The 18,769-nt window shown below is 36.6% G+C and overlaps 1 protein-coding gene across 1 annotated transcript in view; it reads right to left on the reverse strand.

The window, feature by feature from the left end:
• The window catches only part of MBNL1 (muscleblind like splicing regulator 1), a 202,158-nt gene extending 187,469 nt beyond the window's left edge, over positions 1-14,689 (reverse strand). The window contains exon 1 of the mRNA XM_067737485.1: positions 14,556-14,689. The gene's annotated coding sequence lies outside the window, so the exon portion shown is untranslated. The remainder of the gene's footprint in view (positions 1-14,555) is intronic.
• Between the last annotated feature and the right edge of the window lie 4,080 nt (positions 14,690-18,769).

The raw sequence follows: 18,769 nt of genomic DNA on the forward strand, positions 1-18,769 counted from the left end.
ATTTGAATCTCATTTGCGGGTAATGTCACAAGTCTTAATTTACTGTCTTTGTGAATGTGCCGTCAGCCAGAATGTGGCTCTCCTGGCCACACCTGGCTGGACTCAAATGCCTGTATTTCTGTCACCGGCTTAGCAATGAGTAACTGCTGACAGGACCTGATCCCATCTAGCCTTCTCAGTAATTTATGTATTTCTAGACAATGTTGAACATTCTTCTCCCTTTCAAACTTTTCTGGCCGTAGGCCACCAGCTCACTGGTAACTGCTGCATTTTTCCCTCTAAGTCGTTTTGCTGTCAACTTTCCTATCTGGTCCACAAATAGTCACTGAGCACCTGGCATAATTCTGGACTTTCCTGGAATCTGAGGCTACAGGGTGTGTAACACTGGACCCCAAGCCTCTTGAAACATACAGTCCCACAGGGGCAATAGATATGAAATAATAAGTAATTATAATCAATTAAGTAAACAATACAAATTTGCAAAGTGTAGTGAAAGGGAAGGAAAAACATGTGAATAGGTGAATCTAAACTCAAAAGACAGACAATTATTATTTTTATGATCTCCCCTTTATTTCACTGAATTCAAACATCTGAAATTATAGCTCTGTGAGAGCCATCACAGTACTTAAACTACACATCTACACTGCTTGAATTCCTCCTCATTTGTAAGACAGAATTCTATTACTGGTTGTGTGAAACAGTGACTTTATTTCTGTTAAGATGAAGGGTGTCCACCACACAGCCCCCGAGGGCAAGGTTTAAAGAAATCTCTGACTGATCATTACTACTCTGCCCTTGCTGTGTTCTTTGGTGTTTACTTTCATTCATTTCCTGGGTTTAATCTTTTAAGGCTATGACATCTACAGACAAAGCCAGCTTCTCTCTCACACTTTTGGAGAGTATAGTATGTCAGCTTTTGAATTAATATATGAAAATCCACTTGTATTATCTTTGTTTTTGTCAAAGTTACAGGACTTTTTTATCCTTGTTTCTGATGTAAAAATTTTCTTTACTATTGCTGGATATAAAAGGTAATATGTGCTTATTTTAAACAATGTATCAAGTGCCTTTGATAGGAGTTTATTAATTCTGTTCAGGTGCCACCGTAAAGATGTTTATGCATGATTATTCTAGACTAGCAATAGAGTGGTGATGTACAACTCCTACCCACATGCTTACTCCCATGCACAATGTAACTTCCTTCCACAGCTTCAAGACGCCCACGTTCCTGCAAAAAAAAAGCACTTTCCTACCTGTCATTTAGTCTTTACAATTAAATAAAGAAAAAAGTAACTGTATAAAAGAGGCTGGCCACCCAGAGCCTCTCTTTTCATAAAGTCTTTCTTCTCTAAAGATACTCTAAATTACAGACTTAGCCAGAACAGTTTTTCTCCTTGTGATGACTTTGAAGTCTGTTTATTCTTACAATAGACTGGTAGGTCTTTCTTGGAAGAAGCTGTAAACACTTCGTCAGGTCCCTAAATACTGAAAACTCTACATGGTCCCTGGGAAGTTAACTCAGATTAGACTTAAGCTTGTAGAAAAGGGCACATTTGTCACCAAATATCCAATTTATGTGAGGCACCCAAATTATCAGGAAAACGGAGTACATGGATGACACTTGGCACACATTTGTTTATCTTCCTTACCATGATGGAAGAAGACAACTGAAGTAAGTCCATTTCATTTATGACTAACTTACTGGGTGACTAAAGGGAACACACTGTCTACTTTGGGGTTATTGGCAACAGGTATATACATGCCAAATGTGACACATGGGCCAGTTTCCACTGGCAACAGTCACGGCTGCTGCCACCTTGCCCCTCTGCCTGTGCTGTTGCATGCTCTTGAAACAAGGCATATCCGTCTCCCCAGCCTCGTGCAATGACCTGTGTTTGCACCACACTCTTTAGAAGAATCAGGTTAAACAACGGGGGGTAATTTTTCCAAAGCTGCTGCTCTGCCCATGACCTTGGCTCCTGTGAGATAAAAGAGTCTTTGGAGTCTACTAGACATGAGATTCTGGACAGTCTCTCCAAGTCTCAGTTTCCTGTGAACTTAAAACGTCTACCTCATAAAATTGTGCTGATGAATGACTTCATGAGAATTAACCTAACATGAGTGAGGCATTTGATAAGTTATAGCTACTGTTATTATTTTAAGTGGATAGTAATTACAAATTTAAAAATCTAGAATATTTAAAGAACAAGCTCAGTTTAAACTTCAAGTCTCTTCAAAATATGGTGATTAAAATCACATTACAACTTTAAGAAATTTACAGCTATTTTTCACAAAATGAAAAGACAGCTCCTCTTACAGTTTTTTGAATAGACAGGTAGGATGTAATTAAAAAGGGAATCCCAGATGTTCCCTGGAATGATAAACAGGCACTTGAGAAACATCTCTCTTAATTGGCCAGTGAACAGCTTTCATTTGTCCAGCTTTCCCCACCCACTTTACAAGGGGAATCATAAGAAGGACAAGCCAAGCCAAGCAAAAGGCATCTACCACTTTAGGGACTTCCCTCGTGGCGCAGTGGTTGAGAATCTGCCTGCTAATGCAGGGGACACGGGTTCGAGCCCTGGTCTGGGAAGATCCCACATGCCACGGAGCAACTGTGCCCGTGAGCCACAACTACTGAGCCTGCGCGTCTGGAGCCTGTGCTCCGCAACAAGAGAGGCCGCGATAGTGAGAGGCCCGCGCACCGTGATGAAGAGTGGCCCCCGCTTGCCACAACTAGAGACAGCCCTCGCACAGAAACGAAGACCCAACACAGCCAGAAAAATAAATAAATAAACAAATGTGGGGTTTAAAAAAAAAAAGAGAAAAAAGAATCCACCTGCCAATGCAGGGGACAAGGGTTCGAACACTGGTCCGAGAAGATCCCACCTGCCACGGAGCAGCTAAGCCCGTGTGCCACAACTACTGAGCCTGCACTCTAGAGCCCGTGAGCCACAACTACTGAGCTCGCGTGCTGCAACTCCTGAAGCTCGTGTGCCTAGAGCCCGTGCTCCACAACCAGAGAAGCCACCGCAATGAGAAGCCTGTGCACCGCAAGGAAGAGTAGCCCCCTCTCACCGCACCTAGAGAAAGCCCGTGCGCAGCAATGAAGACCCAACGCAGCCATAAAAAAAATAAATAAATAGAGTTTAAATTAAAAAGAAAAAAGACATCTACCACTTTAAAGAACAGTTTATATGCACAGTTGCATGGAAACCACTTCCTTTGGAACCGTGCGTGAAATTGTGATTTTTTTTTTAACCCAGTCAAAGCTGTTGCCACAGGATAAAAATTTCGTTGTCTACTTGCTTCTTTTAAGTAACTCTAGTCAAGAGATCCTTTCAGACATAGCTTCCCCTTTTTCAGATTTTACTCCTACCTCCCTGAAAAAAATATCTCTCTCAACTTCATCAGAACGAACATGCTCAGAACTCTATGAGGAGAAAATAATGATTATGTGTTGCTAAGTACTATTTAGTAACAAAGGCTTGGACCACAGGAATGATGACATCACCCGCAGAAAGAGGAACATTTACACTTTTGAAAGAGATTCTTTTCCAACATGATGGGTCACCGTCAGAAGAACAAAGCCAAATAAGGCAGGAGGAGAGTCTGCTTGGCCTGGAGAAAGCATTCTTAGCATCCAATTCTGGACAACTATCCGCCCCAAGTTAACTAAATAGAGTCACACCCCAAGCCCACGTGTTCTTTCTGTGCTTCCCTCCTGAATCTTGTTCACGTCAGCAAATATGTACTATTCTTATTGCAGAAAACCTGCAACTCCATAGTTTCAGTAGCTTTGCTTCTTGGTTAAACTGCCCAACTATGGTACGTGGCAGGTCAGAGAGTGGCTTCATGTTTCAGGACTGGTCTCTAATATTCACACACTGCAGATATTCGTGCATTTATTCCCTCATGCACTTGGGAACCACACACCATCTCACACTTTGCAGTAATCCAATAACATGGTCAGTCATCACACCCACATATTTACGTTATAGGATGGAATGCACTGCTTAAATAGCACATAAGTCATTTGCACCCCTCCACACTTCTCAAAACTGGTAGCATAATGGTTTTCTATTCAGGCATTGTCAGGAGTACTCAAAAGTTAGCTTCTGACTCCTACAGTATGATGTCTGCCTGCCTTGGGGAAATTATGATTGTGTTCCTCTCCACCCCACCCATTGCCATCCTTCTAGGACATACTCAGCTCAAGGTCAGAAGTAGATTTTTTTCTTTGTCAGCTCTTAACCCAAACCAGACAGAGAAGCAGCCATACTAGTTGTAATTCATTTCTTAAGTATAGGGGGAGGCCAATCGTTCTTAAATATTGAGTTTGTTTACTCCATTAAAAAAAAAAAGAATATGTCCTTTTCAGTAAGCTAGCTTATATTCCCTTCCCAAATCATACTCCACCTCCCACCTCCCTCAAAAAGTTGTGTCCAACTAACTCTAGGATTTAAGTGGTAGTAATTGGGTCATTTAGAGCTCTTGGGATAATAAAAATAAATCAGAGGAAATTTATAATTACCATGGAAAATGCAAAGTAAGTTACTACTACTTAGAAGAGGAACAGGTTGATATTGCAAGGGTCCCTATCATCACTGGCACTGTGATTTAGGAAGAATAAACAAAGGAACATCTGTTGTCTCCAGGCACTGGAAAACAGCCTTTTCTCTAGTCTTTTCTGCTTTAGATCCATGCAGAAACGAAGGTACCTAATGACCCCATTACCAGACATCAGTGAACCTATCTTCAATGACCACGATTGGGGTCAGTTAGTCCATGGCAATTTTGCTGAAAAATCTTAAGTTGACAAATTTAAATGATATTTGAGACCTTTTCACTTTTATCAAACGTCACACCTATTATGGAAATGAAAAGGCAAGAAAATGTAGTTAACCTCTGAAGGTAAACTTAGCTTATCTGAAATTTATCTAAATATAATAATTTATCTCCTAAGAAAGCTTTTGACCTATGTAGTAATTCCTGCTTCTCTTCAAACAACAGCCTTTCCTGGGCTGTGTTAAACATAGATAATGGGTCATTCATGTACTCTGCTACCCAATACACACATGTGCATGTCCTTGCAAATATTTGCTCACACTGTACAACTCCTTTCCTTGGCCTACAACGTAGGTTCCCTGGCCCTTTGTCCACCTCAGTTCTCCTTAGCTTCATCTTCCACTTCCCTCTGAGGACTGGACTCTTTCTGCTTCTCAGATATGCAGATATGCCAAACTCATTCCTGCCTCTGCACTTGCCCTTGCCCGTTACTCTTCCTGGGCCACTCTTCCCAGAGTCCATGGTTCTCTCAGCCTTCTCATCATTCAGGTCTTGGCTTAAATATTACACGTTCAGAGAGGCCACCTCGGGAGGCCAGCTGTCTCTCTGTCCTTCTACTTTGCTTAATTTTCTTTGTGATGCTACCCTCATCTGAAATTCCCTTTTAAAAAATTTACTCGTCTATTGGTTTACTCACTGTCTCTCCCCACTAGACTGAAGGGTAGAATGTTGAGTGTAGAATCTTGGTCCTGTCCATCACTGTTCGCCCAGCATCTAGAACAGTGCTCAGTGCATGATGCTTGATGTAGGAATACATGAATAAACACACTTCAAAATGAAAACAGAGTCTTCTCACAAGAATTAAAAATCTTCTCTTCACATAACCCACTTCCTGAGAAGAACCACAAGGTCAGGGTCACCAAATACCTCGTGTGGGAGGACCGTAAAATAGAAAAAAAGTTACCCAATATTAAATTCATGTGATATTAACATTTTTTTAGTTCTTTGAAACTTTTCTGAAATTTTCCAAAAAATTTATTATCCCTTTTCTACCGATTAAATGTTGATGGTTCAACTTTAAAGCTGATTCCTTCAGGAAGCCTGTGCCATCACTATACCCAGAAGTATAGCTTTCAATTATTTTGACGTCGCAAAAGGCATATAATATATCTTATATATTTTTCATACTGGGTCTCAAAATCCACTTCTTTTAATATTTCATCTACTAGATTGTAAGATTTCTGAGGCAGGGATTATACCACATAGTCTATAAATTTCTAACAGTATCTAAGCCACAGCTCTGCCTACCTTGCTTCTCAGTAAATAAGTAGTAGAGGCAGTATAATACCATGATAAAGACCCAGCTTAGAGAAAGACACACCAAGATCAGTTTTGTGACCATTATCAAGCTACCTCTCTCTGAAGCTCTCTCTCTTTTTTCTCTTAAATCTGTAAAGTGGGAATAACAGTACTAATTTTACAGTGTTGGTGAGGGTATTAAATTACTCATGGGAAGCACCTGAAATACAATAATATTTTTAAATGGTACTAAAAAATAGTACTGAAAAGTGACATACAATGTTACTAAAAACTGGTGCTAAACGTGTAATAAAGCTATTATCAGCATCATCACCACCACTGTTATTTGGAGCCTAATAATCTCAAGAACCAAGTTTTATGTTTATAACCTTAAACTTGACATTTTGCACAGGCAAAAAAAAAACAAAAAACAAAACCCATAACAGTTTTCCTAGAGTAGCTTTATAATCCACTTCAAGACCAAAAATAGAACCAGGAAATAATTGCAAAACAATATGTGAATTGCATGCATAGCCATGAGGACGGCACAGCAGATGGTTCATCAAGAAAGTATTCTGGAAGGAGATTGCTCTTCCATCTGGCCTGAAGAAAGCAATGAACCCTAACTGGCCAAGAAGAACGGGCGCATGTTTTTCTTGGTGGTGAGGGCATGGGCAGAAAAAGTGTAGAAGCCATGGGGCAGCAATGCACAGCAACTGCCCCTCTGGATTCTAAGAGGGTAGCGGCAGCCGCTGTGAACTCATCTCTTTTTAGCTCAGTGGAAAAAAGCCAACACACACAAAAAAGAGAACTTCTTGGTCCATTTGTTGTCTCCAGGGACTACTTTTTTGTTTCAGTTCCTTTCACTCAATGGTAACAGAAGTATCCCCACCTGACAATTGCATGGCAGTTTAGAGCACTATCATAACCTTGGCTTCTTCCAGACAACCTTGGGAGATAGCTGTTATTTTCTTATTTTTTATTTTTTTTGTTTTATGCGGGCCTCTCACTGTTGTGGCCTCTCCCGCTGCGGAGCACAGGCTCCGGACGCGCAGGCTCAGCGGCCATGGCTCACGGGCCCAGCCGCTCCGCGGCATGCGGGATCTTCCCGGACCGGGGCACGACCCCGTGTCCCCTGCATCGGCAGGCGGACTCTCAACCACTGCGCCACCAGGGAAGCCCAGCTCTTATTTTTATTATGCCTGTACATGAGGCTTAGAAACATCAAAGCCTTTTGCTTAATGATTTATTTGTGTACCTACTATACTCCATGCAGTGTTCTAGATACTGAGGATATATCAATGAACAAAACAGACCAAATCCCTACCCTCATGGAACTTACATTCTAGTGGGAGGAACAGACAATAAATAATTGAATAAAGAAATAAAGATGAATATTTTATTTAGTATTAAGTGCTATCTAGAAAATTTAAATGGGAAAAAGGATAGAGAGTGACTGGGATAGGGACACTACAATAAAATCTTCCGTTGGTTATGGAAGACAACCCTTTGGAGGAACAAACATTTGAGCAGAGGTCTGAATAAAGAGTGACTGTGTCACAATAATACATGTGGGAAGAGCATGCCATGAAAAGAGAAGGAAGAGCATGTGCAAAGTCCCTGAGTCAGAAATGAGGTTAAGATACCCTAGGAGCAAAATGAAGAGTGGAGTCAGAGCATAGTGAGTGAAGGGATGAGAAGTAGGATATGAAGGAGGAGATGTAGGTGGAGGACAGGACATATAAACTATCAGGAAAAATTTGAATTTTATCCCAATTAAAATAGGAAACCATTGAAGAATTTTGAGCAGCGAGTTATATGATATGATTTATGTTTTAAAGAGTCATGCTGGCAAGGATGCATGGGTAGAAAAAGCGAAATTTCTCAGGAGGCTAGAACAAGATCAGAGATGCCTTCAACAGAGATGACAGTGTCTCACATGGTGCTCAAGATGGCAGAAGGGGTAAGCCTGATCAGTGCTGGGATATATTTTGGAAAAATATTTTAACAGACTTGCTGATAAGTAGGATGTAGGTGAGGCAAAGAAAGAAATTAATGATGCTTTTGACCTAGATAACTGAGTATAAGATGGTACCATTTACTGACCAAAGAAAATTGGGGACGGAGCAGAGAAGGGCAGGAAATGAGGAGATTTTTTTTTTTTTTTGGACCTGTTGACTTTGACATATCTGTTAATACCTGAGTGAAGAAGTTTAATAATCACTTTGAGGTATGAATCCAGAAGTTGGCAGAAAGTTAAGGAGGTATGGATTTTTTTAAATTTAAAGGTATGGGACTAGATATCTGGAGAGGGAAGACAAGTAACTTATCTAAGATCCAAAGTCAGTAAGTGACAGAATTGAATTTGAACATGAATCTTTTGACATAGACCCACTTGCTCTTGCTGCCACAAATATTAGAATGTATTCATAGTTATAAGCACTGGAGTAGAATATGGGGAAGGGCTGGGGGCAGGAACATTCTAGAATCACTTATATTGAAGGGTGAGAATTTTTCCCGATGTTTATGGACTACACAAATTCATGGTTACTTCTTATCTTACTTTCTTTTCTAATTATTTTTTGTAAATGTGGTGATATATATACAATTAACTTTAAAAAAATCTCTGGAATGATAAACTCATAAGGTTGGCCAAGTACTACAGATATCTACTTTCTCATCTGAAATGGTCACTTTTTGCAATACGCAAGAGAATAACTGACTTTAGACTAAACGTAGACTGCACAGAATTGAAATATAAAGATAAAAGTTCAACCAGCAACTCGAATAGGTATTTCTGAATTGTATCATAACATTTGAATTAGGTTGTATCAAGCTTGTTTAATAGAAATGTCCCCAGGCAAGTAGCAATTCATCTCCATGGCTTAAAAAAAAAAAAAAGATTAAATCAATTCAAAAAATAAAATAAAAGCAAAAAGAATGCAAAGGAAGAAAACTTAAAACTGGAAACAAACTGAAACAAATGAATCTAATTGTATTTTAAATGAATATTATAACCCTGACTGAAAAGGAAAAGAAGAGAGAGTGAGGGATGGAGGGAAAGAGGAAGGAAGGAAGGAAAATTTATCTATCCAGTAATTTACAAATACACTATTTGGTTGCGTATGGGTGTGGGGGAGAGAAGTGCACACAAACTCTGCCCTCTTTTTCAGTAGGTTTGTTTATTGTAGTAGTGGTTTTGGTAAAACAATTTAGAAATTATTTTAGAGATGTATCATAGGGTTGAGTGCACGAGTAAACATGTTGATGTTAGGATCCAGGGCTCACACTGTGGAAGGAGGAGCACACAAATATGGAATAGGGAAGGGCAAGAAAGAACCCTACAGGGAGAGATTGGAATTGGAGCTATCAGATGAACTCATGATGTCCAAAAGAGAGGTGTGTGTATACAAAAGTTTTTATGCATAAGCATTTGTGAATGCATACTTTTGTGTTTATGTCTCTACATATGTATGTGCATTAACATATTTCTCCTGAAAGAGTCAAGAGGCAAAAATATTCAGTGGCAGTGGCTATGCTACGCATCCAGATCTGAGCCTCTAACACCATTCCCCACTAAAGGAGATGAGAAATGAATGATTCCAGGGGTGAAACAGGATGGGTACCAGACCAGCCTACAACATCTTCTTCTGCCAGAAAGTACTCACTAACATGATGGGGAGGTGCCACAGAGGCATCAGAAGTCAGAAAGAGAGGGCTCCATTGGCTAAATAGGGACCGTTTGAGCACCAAAATAATTAAAGCAGTAATGAATTATAACCATTGAAAAGACAGAAATTCATGAGTTCACACCAGTAACAGATAGACACATAAATTAATAATTAAATAAATGGGAGAGAAGAGAGCTCTTTTGCTTAGAATGCGCAAGACTGACGAAAATGTGCAGGGAGTGCTGGAGTTGGAAAATCATCATTTGGTAACCATTATAGTACAGATTGCATCAGATGAGAACACCAGTTAATGCGAAGCCCAACTGGAAATTTTTTCACTAGGAGCCTTCCTAATAAAATGGAGAAATTAAGCAATACCTTGACTAGGTGGCCAAAATTAACACTCCCAGTGTGGGACAGATGAGCATCATGTGCCTCTAGATGTGATAGCATGAGAGGAACAGTATCACCTATATGTGCAGTATTCTAGCAGAAAATGCATAACCACAATCTAACCATGAAAAAATGTCAAATACAAAATGAGGAACTTGATGTTAAAAAGAATAGAAAAAAGAGTAGGTGGATAAACTGTATTCTTTAAAATTTTCAATTCCATAAAAGACAAGAAATAGTGTGGAAATATTCCAGATTAAGGAAGGCTAAAGAGACATTATAACTAAATGTGATTCATGACTCTAGACTGAGTTCTTTACTGGAAGGGGAAATATTATAAAGGGTGTTGTTAGATAAATAGCAAAATCGTAATATGAACAAATATGAGATTAAAGTATTGTATCCATGTAAATTTATGAAGTAGATAATTATATGTAACTGTTAAATAAGAGACTTCTATTTTCAGTAATTACACACTGAAGTAAAGGGTCATGTTGTTTGTAATGTGCCCTCAAGTGGTTCAGGAAAAAAAATGGAGGTAGAAAGATAGAAAGAAAGAATGAGAGCAAATTATAAAGCAAATGGGGTAAAATATTAAGATTAAGCAAACCTGGGTAAGAGTATGTGGGAGTTCATTATACCATTTTTATTTTTACAACTTTTTTGAGCTTGAAATTATTTCTAAATAAAAAAAACTTTTAAGTAAATGAAGTATAACAAGCATTTCTAGTGAGCATTTTAAAAAGTCCACTGCCATCAGCTATCTGATTTTATTTTACTCAGAAAGCCGCCTAATTGCACAGAGAATGTTTTTGCCTTTCCTCTAATTCAGATCTGTTCACCAACACAGGAAAAGAATAAATGTATCTCCTTATATTTTTTCTTATAAAAAGGAAAAATAAATTGAACTAAGTTATACTTAAAGAAAAATTCTACTAAGTTTATTTTCAGAATCAGAACTGGTGATGTTTTTGCAGATCATATTACTATTTACATCAATAAGAAGAATTTTGAGAATGTGATAATGACTACATACATAAAAAACTAAAGGCTTATGATGAAATATCTGTAAAATAGAATAATAGATTTTCTTTAAATTTGGATTTTAAAATCCAAATTTAGCATTTTCCTCAATAATACTGAAAAATTAAAACTTATTTCTTGTACACGCATGGAATAATGAAAACATAAAGCTAAAAGCAACTTGGAAAACATCAAATCTAACTGCCTGATTTTAGTTCATGTAAAATAATAAAAAATATCAATGATGTCAGGTAAGTGTTGGAAATATAACAATAATGCTCAAAAAACAAATTATTTGCATTTTAAATATTTTAAAAATTAGCAGTTTAAAAAAATTTTTATTGGAGTATAGTTGATTTACAATAAATTAGCAGTGTATTTATTTTCTACAGTGCAGATGTGTAAATTAGACTGCACTTAACATATTGTTTTAAATGGGAATACTCAGAAGTATAAAAGGACTTGCCTTTATTCTTTATATTTACGGAAATTATTTCTTATATGGAAATGAGACTCATATTCTATCTCACAGACAACCCAGAGTTCCACAGTGCATATTTTTGGGAAAACAAGAACTTTCCGACTTATTTAGCACATATTTTTATTAATAAAATAAATATGAATAGGCTACATGTGGCACTTCTTTGGAAGTCACATACATTAAAAATTAATAGAAGATCAACAGATGTAGGTGGACACAAATTTGCTTTTAAAATGCTGAAAGACCCACGTTACCTAGATTTAGAGTATTTTTGTTTCTGAATTTAAAACACTGCGTCCTTCTTAGTCTGCGCTTAAGCCATAATCTTTCTTTCAGGCAACAAACTTTCTTGTCTTTGCTTTTTTTTTTGCAAATGGGGAATAGCCAAAAGGAGGGAAAGCAAAACAAACAACAAAGAAATGTTTCAGTGTTTCAAAAGTTCTTTTGCAAATCCAGTTATTTATGTCGAAAACAAATAACGTTGTTTCAAAGTAAAATTATTATTTGAAAGATGATATATTTGGGTGGGATAGAGCCCTCTGTTAGCAGCATTCTCTTCTACAGGTGGGCAGTTTTGGGAAGTTCATACTGCGAAAGAGGACACAGCCAGGGAACTGTGAGATTAGCTGGATCAACCCTGGGTCTCCATAGTCTAACAGATCTCCAGCAAGATCACCCACAGGTCACATAGTCAACCGTGTCTTATTAAGACAGGTATAAAATTTCACAATGCCATACAGCAGTCATCCAGTTTTAACTTTTATTAGATTCAATGAAAATTTATGTCTTAGATAGTGGGTCACATGAATGTAATCCTAACGAAACATAGTAAAATATGTGTCTATAGTGCAAAAGTCAAAATTTGTGTTTTCCAGAAATGAATTATTTACAATATTATATCTAATGTCACTTAAAACTTTTGGATGTGTGAGCAGGGTCTAAATGTTTGTTGTAATAACAGTATGTGAAATAAAAAGCCTATGCAATGCATCCAGCTGTTTTCCTAATAATGCCAAGAATATCCCCTTCAACAATCTATATGATTTATGCAAACACAGCCATATAGGCGCTAATTTTTTTCTGTAGATATAATTTTCTCAAAGGCAGAAAAAATTCTAAGCTTATTTTGCATAGTCTAGGACTAGACTGTTCATTCAGAGACTTTAGTAATTCTCAACAACATCAACACATCTGTCTTGCTGGCAAGATAGCATTTTCTCTACTTCTTTAGCCTTCATTTGTGGTTCTGAATTTGCAGCGGTGATCAATTTAGATTGTAATTTCCTTGGGTTATGTTTTCTCTTGGTTGTTATCAGTTATTCAGCGTAATACCACACCCACAGCACTTAATAGCTCATGATGTCAAAATATCTCATACTTAAAATTCTGGACATTTAGAAATACTTCCATCATTTTTTAAAAGAGAGGGGCATTAAAAATGGTATTGTTGCAAATAACATAACGAAGTCCTGATGGAAGTAGTGTTTAACTAGTGTATGATACATAAAGATGAAGATGCACAATTTTAATGGATTTCTCAATACTAAAATGTTGATCTAGTTAAGGATGTCAAACTTTATACTTTCTGAATTTATAACACGAACAGTCTGTTTTTAACAGTCTGTTTTTCTTCTCCCTATAATCAAAAGACAGCAACTCTTGTTACAGCACATTGCATGAAAATAGTTTAAAAAAAAAAAAAAAAAAAGCTTTTTTCCAGGTAATGTAGTAGAACCAGTATGACAGTACTGTTTACCAAAACAGTAAAAATTAAATCCATTAATTGATGGAACAATGTAGACTTTCTCTTTTGGAAGCCATGTGAGTATTCTAATTAAAAAGCAAACCAAATTAAGTAAGCATTCAAATTATTATTTGACTATATATATTATTTATATGTATGTGTATATAACTGCATTTTTCTTTTTAAAGATGTATTAAAATAAATTGTAATGTTTTGTCAAAGTACATAGAAACCAATTGTTTTTAAAAGGAGGATTTAAAAATTGCTATATAATGAATACAATTGTATAAAATTATATTAAATACAATTCCTATATAGTGAATACAATTGTATTAATACAATAAATTAATGTTAATATGTGTAAACATTACTCTAGATTAGAACAACAAGAAAAAATATTCTGCTGGATTTAGATTACTTTAGAATTTCTTAATGAGATCAGTTTCAGCTTAGTTTGACCTCCAGTTATGAATGCAAATGGTCTTACCTTGTTTTAGTTCTTGTTCCATTGCTAGGCATTAAACTGTAATTAATCTTATTAAGACAAACATGAATTTCTAAAATTAGATTTACTTATTTAAATTTTTAAATCATATCATCTACACTACAAACTGCTCCTAAAGTATTTACGTATCGCTGCAATGTGATGATAATGAAAAATAACACTGAAATGTCACATTTTAATTAATACAATATATTTTCACAGTGGGTAAACAAATGCAAGAATATCTTTTCCCTGTAAAACGTTCAACTAATAATATGCAAAATTAACAAGGCAATATATGTAGGAGAATTTACAAATGTTAGGAATTTGCTAGAGCTGGGGAAGAAAAAAGTTCTCAAAATTTATTATTAATATAAAAGTTCTTTTAGCACTAAACTGTGTACAAAATTATGAAAAAAAGAGAATGTTTTACTTTGTAGTTAAAATAATTCACCTATCGATAAGAACTTTTAAAATTTCCAGCTTTTTAAACGCTGTATGAAGTTGAAACGTAAATTTACTAAACTTTTTCATTTGAAATATTGACTACTTACTTGAGAGAGGTATCGGTTTTATCTAACCTACTGTTATTAACCTACTGTTATAGAACTGTTATTCTATAAGTAGCAATCCAAATAAAATGAAAAATAACAAGTAACACTTTCTTCTTACCTCTATGTCTTATTTACAGTTGCTTGTTGAGCTGCTTAAATAGTTGAGTTAAACTATCAACACCTCAAAGAGCTCTGTTCTCTGCTCCGCTCTCTTCTCTAGACACATTTTTTTTCCCTCTGCAAAAGGATAGTCTACCAAAAGAGGAAGTTGTGAAACACCAGAGTCATTATGCTTTATAAATTCTATGGAGAACGGAAAATTATTCACAAAGCTTACACTTGAAATCATGGTAACAGGCTATAATTTATGTGTATACATACATAATTAATGTATACACATATTTATATGTGTAAGCAAATTTTAGAAAAGTTATTGAAATCTATACTTAAGTAATGCTCATTTACATGAGGAAACATTTCCTGTGTGACTAAATGATAATCATAGAGGAACAGAAAATACTGCTCTGTGTGGAAGAAAATTATCAAGCTGATACATGAGGAATAAACTTGTTTTTATAAGGCTAATTAATGTAAAGTCTTTAGAGTATGACCTAAATCCTAATCTGACTACAGATATTTTGTAAAAAGAAAAAGAAAAAAAAAACTTCAATAAACGGGCATTTTCCTGGAATCTGAGTAGTGGTTTTTTACCTACAAGTCTTAAACTTCCTTTCCCATGAATAGTTGCCTGTTACATATAGATAAAGCATTGCAAAACTGAAACTGTTGCTTATTCATAAGCTATGGTCTCTCTCAACTTCAGCCACAAGAATAAAAAACAGGTGCAGATTCTGCAATGTTGAACATTTAACTGGTTAAGTTTCTAACAAGATGGGGCATTAATTAAAAATATCTATAGGACAGTAGGGACAATGTTTGAAAAGGACATAAAAACAGTTGAGCAACACAAATACTATTGCCAACTTCAAATAAAAAGAAATACTCATGCATGTACTTCTCCCAGGTTACTGGATAATAGAAGCAAATGGGTAGCTGCAATTTGTATGTGGCGGTCTCTCCCAACCTCCCTTGGTCGTTGGGGAAGAGGAAGGGGGAGGATTGCAAGAATAATTAAGTAATTATGTAAACCTCCACAGATTGCAAGAATTACTTTCTGGACTCTAGAAACTACCACGCTCTCAGGGTATCACACTCTGCTTTTTAGTTAACTATATTTTCAAAGAGGCAATAAAAAGTAATTAGGGGATGATTAAAAAATAGAAACATTTTCCATTTCACCTAAAGTCATACTTGATGTGAATTTGCAGTAAAAATAAATGAATAAACAATACTAAGAAAGCGGCCTCCACTCCCACACAAAAACCATAAAACCAAACCAACCAAACAAAACCCCCCGCATAGCATCACCAATATAAAATCTGATTTGAATTCTCTAGTGAGATAATTGTAGAAAAACTTTTGAAGAAAAAGTTATTATTGATGTGATTAACATTGCTTAGATTCTATGTGTTTTTTGAGAAATGTTAAATATTACTGTATATGAGTATTATTATAAAACATTAAGCCCATCTGCTCCCCAGAGACCCAGGTTCACTCCTGGAAGCATAGTGTTCAATATCTGTGGATGATTTTAATGTGCTAGCTCAGTATTTGTGTCCCTTTTACCAGGTGGTGGATGTGTATCTCTGTTTCTCTAATAATCCTTTCCAGGCTGGTGAATATGCTCAAAGTTCCTCCATCTTAAAAAATCTCCTCTGACTAAAGTGCCCTATTACCTTCCTTTTTGAGAAAGTTGTCACCATTGACTTCCTTCAATTCCTCATACCCTCTGTATGTGTGTATGTGTTTGTGTGTGTGTTAGAATATATATAAAATAAATTGACCATTATTGTCATTTGTTAAGCATATAGTCCAGAGGAATGAAGCATTTGCACACTGTTGTACAAACATCACCACCATCCATCTCCAGATCTTTTTCATCCTCCCAAATTGAAACTCTGCACTCATTGAAAAATAAATCCCAGTTTCTCCTTCTGCTGCCCATTCCCTGGCAAACACCATTCTACTTTCTGTCTCTATGAATTGACTCGTCCAGGTACCTCATAGAACACTTGTCCTTGTGGCTATTTATTTCACTTAAGTTCATTCAAGTTATAGCATGTGTCAGAATTTTCTTCCATTATATGTATCTGCCATAGTTTGTTTCTATTCCATTATATGTATATACCATATTATATGTATATACCACATTTTATTTAACCATTCATCCTTTAATGGATACTTGTGTTGCTCCACCTTTTGGCTGTTGTGAATAATGCTGCTATGAACATGAGCGTACAAATATCTGACTTTCTGCTTTCAATGCTTTTGAGTATATACCCGGAAGTAAAATTGCTGGATCATGTGATTATTCTGTTTAAATTTTTGAGGACCTACCATACTGTTAAATACTCCTATCTTCCTCATGCTTCATCCCTCCGCATTCTGGTTTCTGTCTCGCCTATACACAAAGACTCTTGACAAAGTCACCGAATGACCTTGTTACCAAATCCAAATGACACGTCAAAGCCCTCGTACTTGACCTCTTTGCAACATTTGCCACTGTTGACCACTTCCTCCTCCTAGAAGTGCTCTTTGTGCTTGAATTCTGGACTTCACCTTCTCCTTCTGATTATGTAGCAATTGCTTCTTTGACTTTCTTATAGGGTTCCTTAACTGTGTTCATCCACTGAAGGTTGCCATTTCTCAGGACTCTGTTCTGGACCAGCCCCTCTTCTTACCCACAATCTCCTCAATATATTTCCACGGTTTCAGTAGGCAAATACTTACTGCTCCCAAATCTGTCTCCAACATAAATATCTCTCTAAAGAAGTTTTGACCAGTGCAAAATACAAGATCATTTTTACTTGTGATCTAGAGAAAAAAATTTTGCCTGGAAGCTCTAAGATCAACCTGAATTAATTTTCACCTCTACTATTGTTTAGCTTTGCAAATGTCAGCCATCATTTCTGAGCCCTTTCCTCATCCATAGAGTGGGGCCTTAAATGCCCTCCTTAGAGAATCATTGGAAGATGATTTTGTCAACATTCAAAAAATTATGAAATGAAGAATACTTAAATATTTTATTGTGTTTATAGTATAAAAATACAGATAAAGCAAAAGTCTATTCTATTTCCCTCTAACATGATTCTCCTCCCCCAAGGTAACCAATGCTATCAGTTTGATGCATATCTTTGCAGACCTATTTCCTGTGCAGTTATATATGTATATATAATATACATATACATATATTATAGCACATATGGAATTAAATAATTTTTTGGGTTTTTAAATGTACATAACATCATACTGTATGTTTTTCACTGTGGCTTTTTTTAACTTTAAAACATAGCTCGAAGGTATCTCCAAGTTATTCTTTTTTAAAAAAATACATTTATTTATTTATTTATTTGTTTATTTATTTTTGGCTGCGTTGGGTCTTCGTTGCTGTGGGCGGGCTTTCTCTAGTTGCGGAGAGCAGGGCTACTCTTCGTGGCGGTGCATGGGCTTCTCATTGCGGTGGCTTCTCTTGTTGCGGAGCACGGGCTCTAGGTGCGTGGGCTTCAGTAGTTGTGGCACGCGGGCTCTAGAGCGCAGGCTCAGTAGTTGTGGTGCATGGGCTTAGTTGCTCCGCGGCATGTGGGATCTTCCCGGACTAGGGCTCGAACCCGTGTCCCCTGCACTGGTAGGTGGATTCTTAACCACTGCGCCACCAGGGAAGCCCTCCAAGTTATTCTTTTGAACTGATTCATATATATCTAATTCTCCTGTTGATAGAATTTGTGTAACTTCTTCACAATTAAAAATAAAGCCAGTCAGCAACATTATGTCTCTTTAAAAATATGTGCAAGTCTTTCTTTAAGGTAGATACAGGAAAGCAGAATTGTTGGTCCAGAGTGTATATACATTTAAAATACCAATTGTCACTGCCAAATTGCCCAGTCAAGAAAAGATTTACCCTTTTAGCTTCCAACATCTCCTGGTTTTTGGCTCTTTTGTCGGTATTTAATATACTGAAACTTTTAAAGATTTGCCAATCTAATGGACAAGAAAATGGTGTCTTAATGTTTTTAATTTATATTCTCTGATTATTGTGGAGACTGAACATATTGTAATGTTTGTATCTCACTTTTTATTTCCCGTTTGTAAATTGTATGTTCTTTCATTCTAGACATTTGTTTATTGGATAAATGTCAACATCTTATTGATTTGTAGGGTTAAATTTATCTTGTTTCACTGCATTGTCATCATTCTTCTTTTTCAATGCTCCAG

Source organism: Pseudorca crassidens, chromosome 5 (genome assembly GCF_039906515.1).
Source record: "Pseudorca crassidens isolate mPseCra1 chromosome 5, mPseCra1.hap1, whole genome shotgun sequence".
Classification (NCBI taxonomy): Eukaryota; Metazoa; Chordata; class Mammalia; order Artiodactyla; family Delphinidae; genus Pseudorca; species Pseudorca crassidens.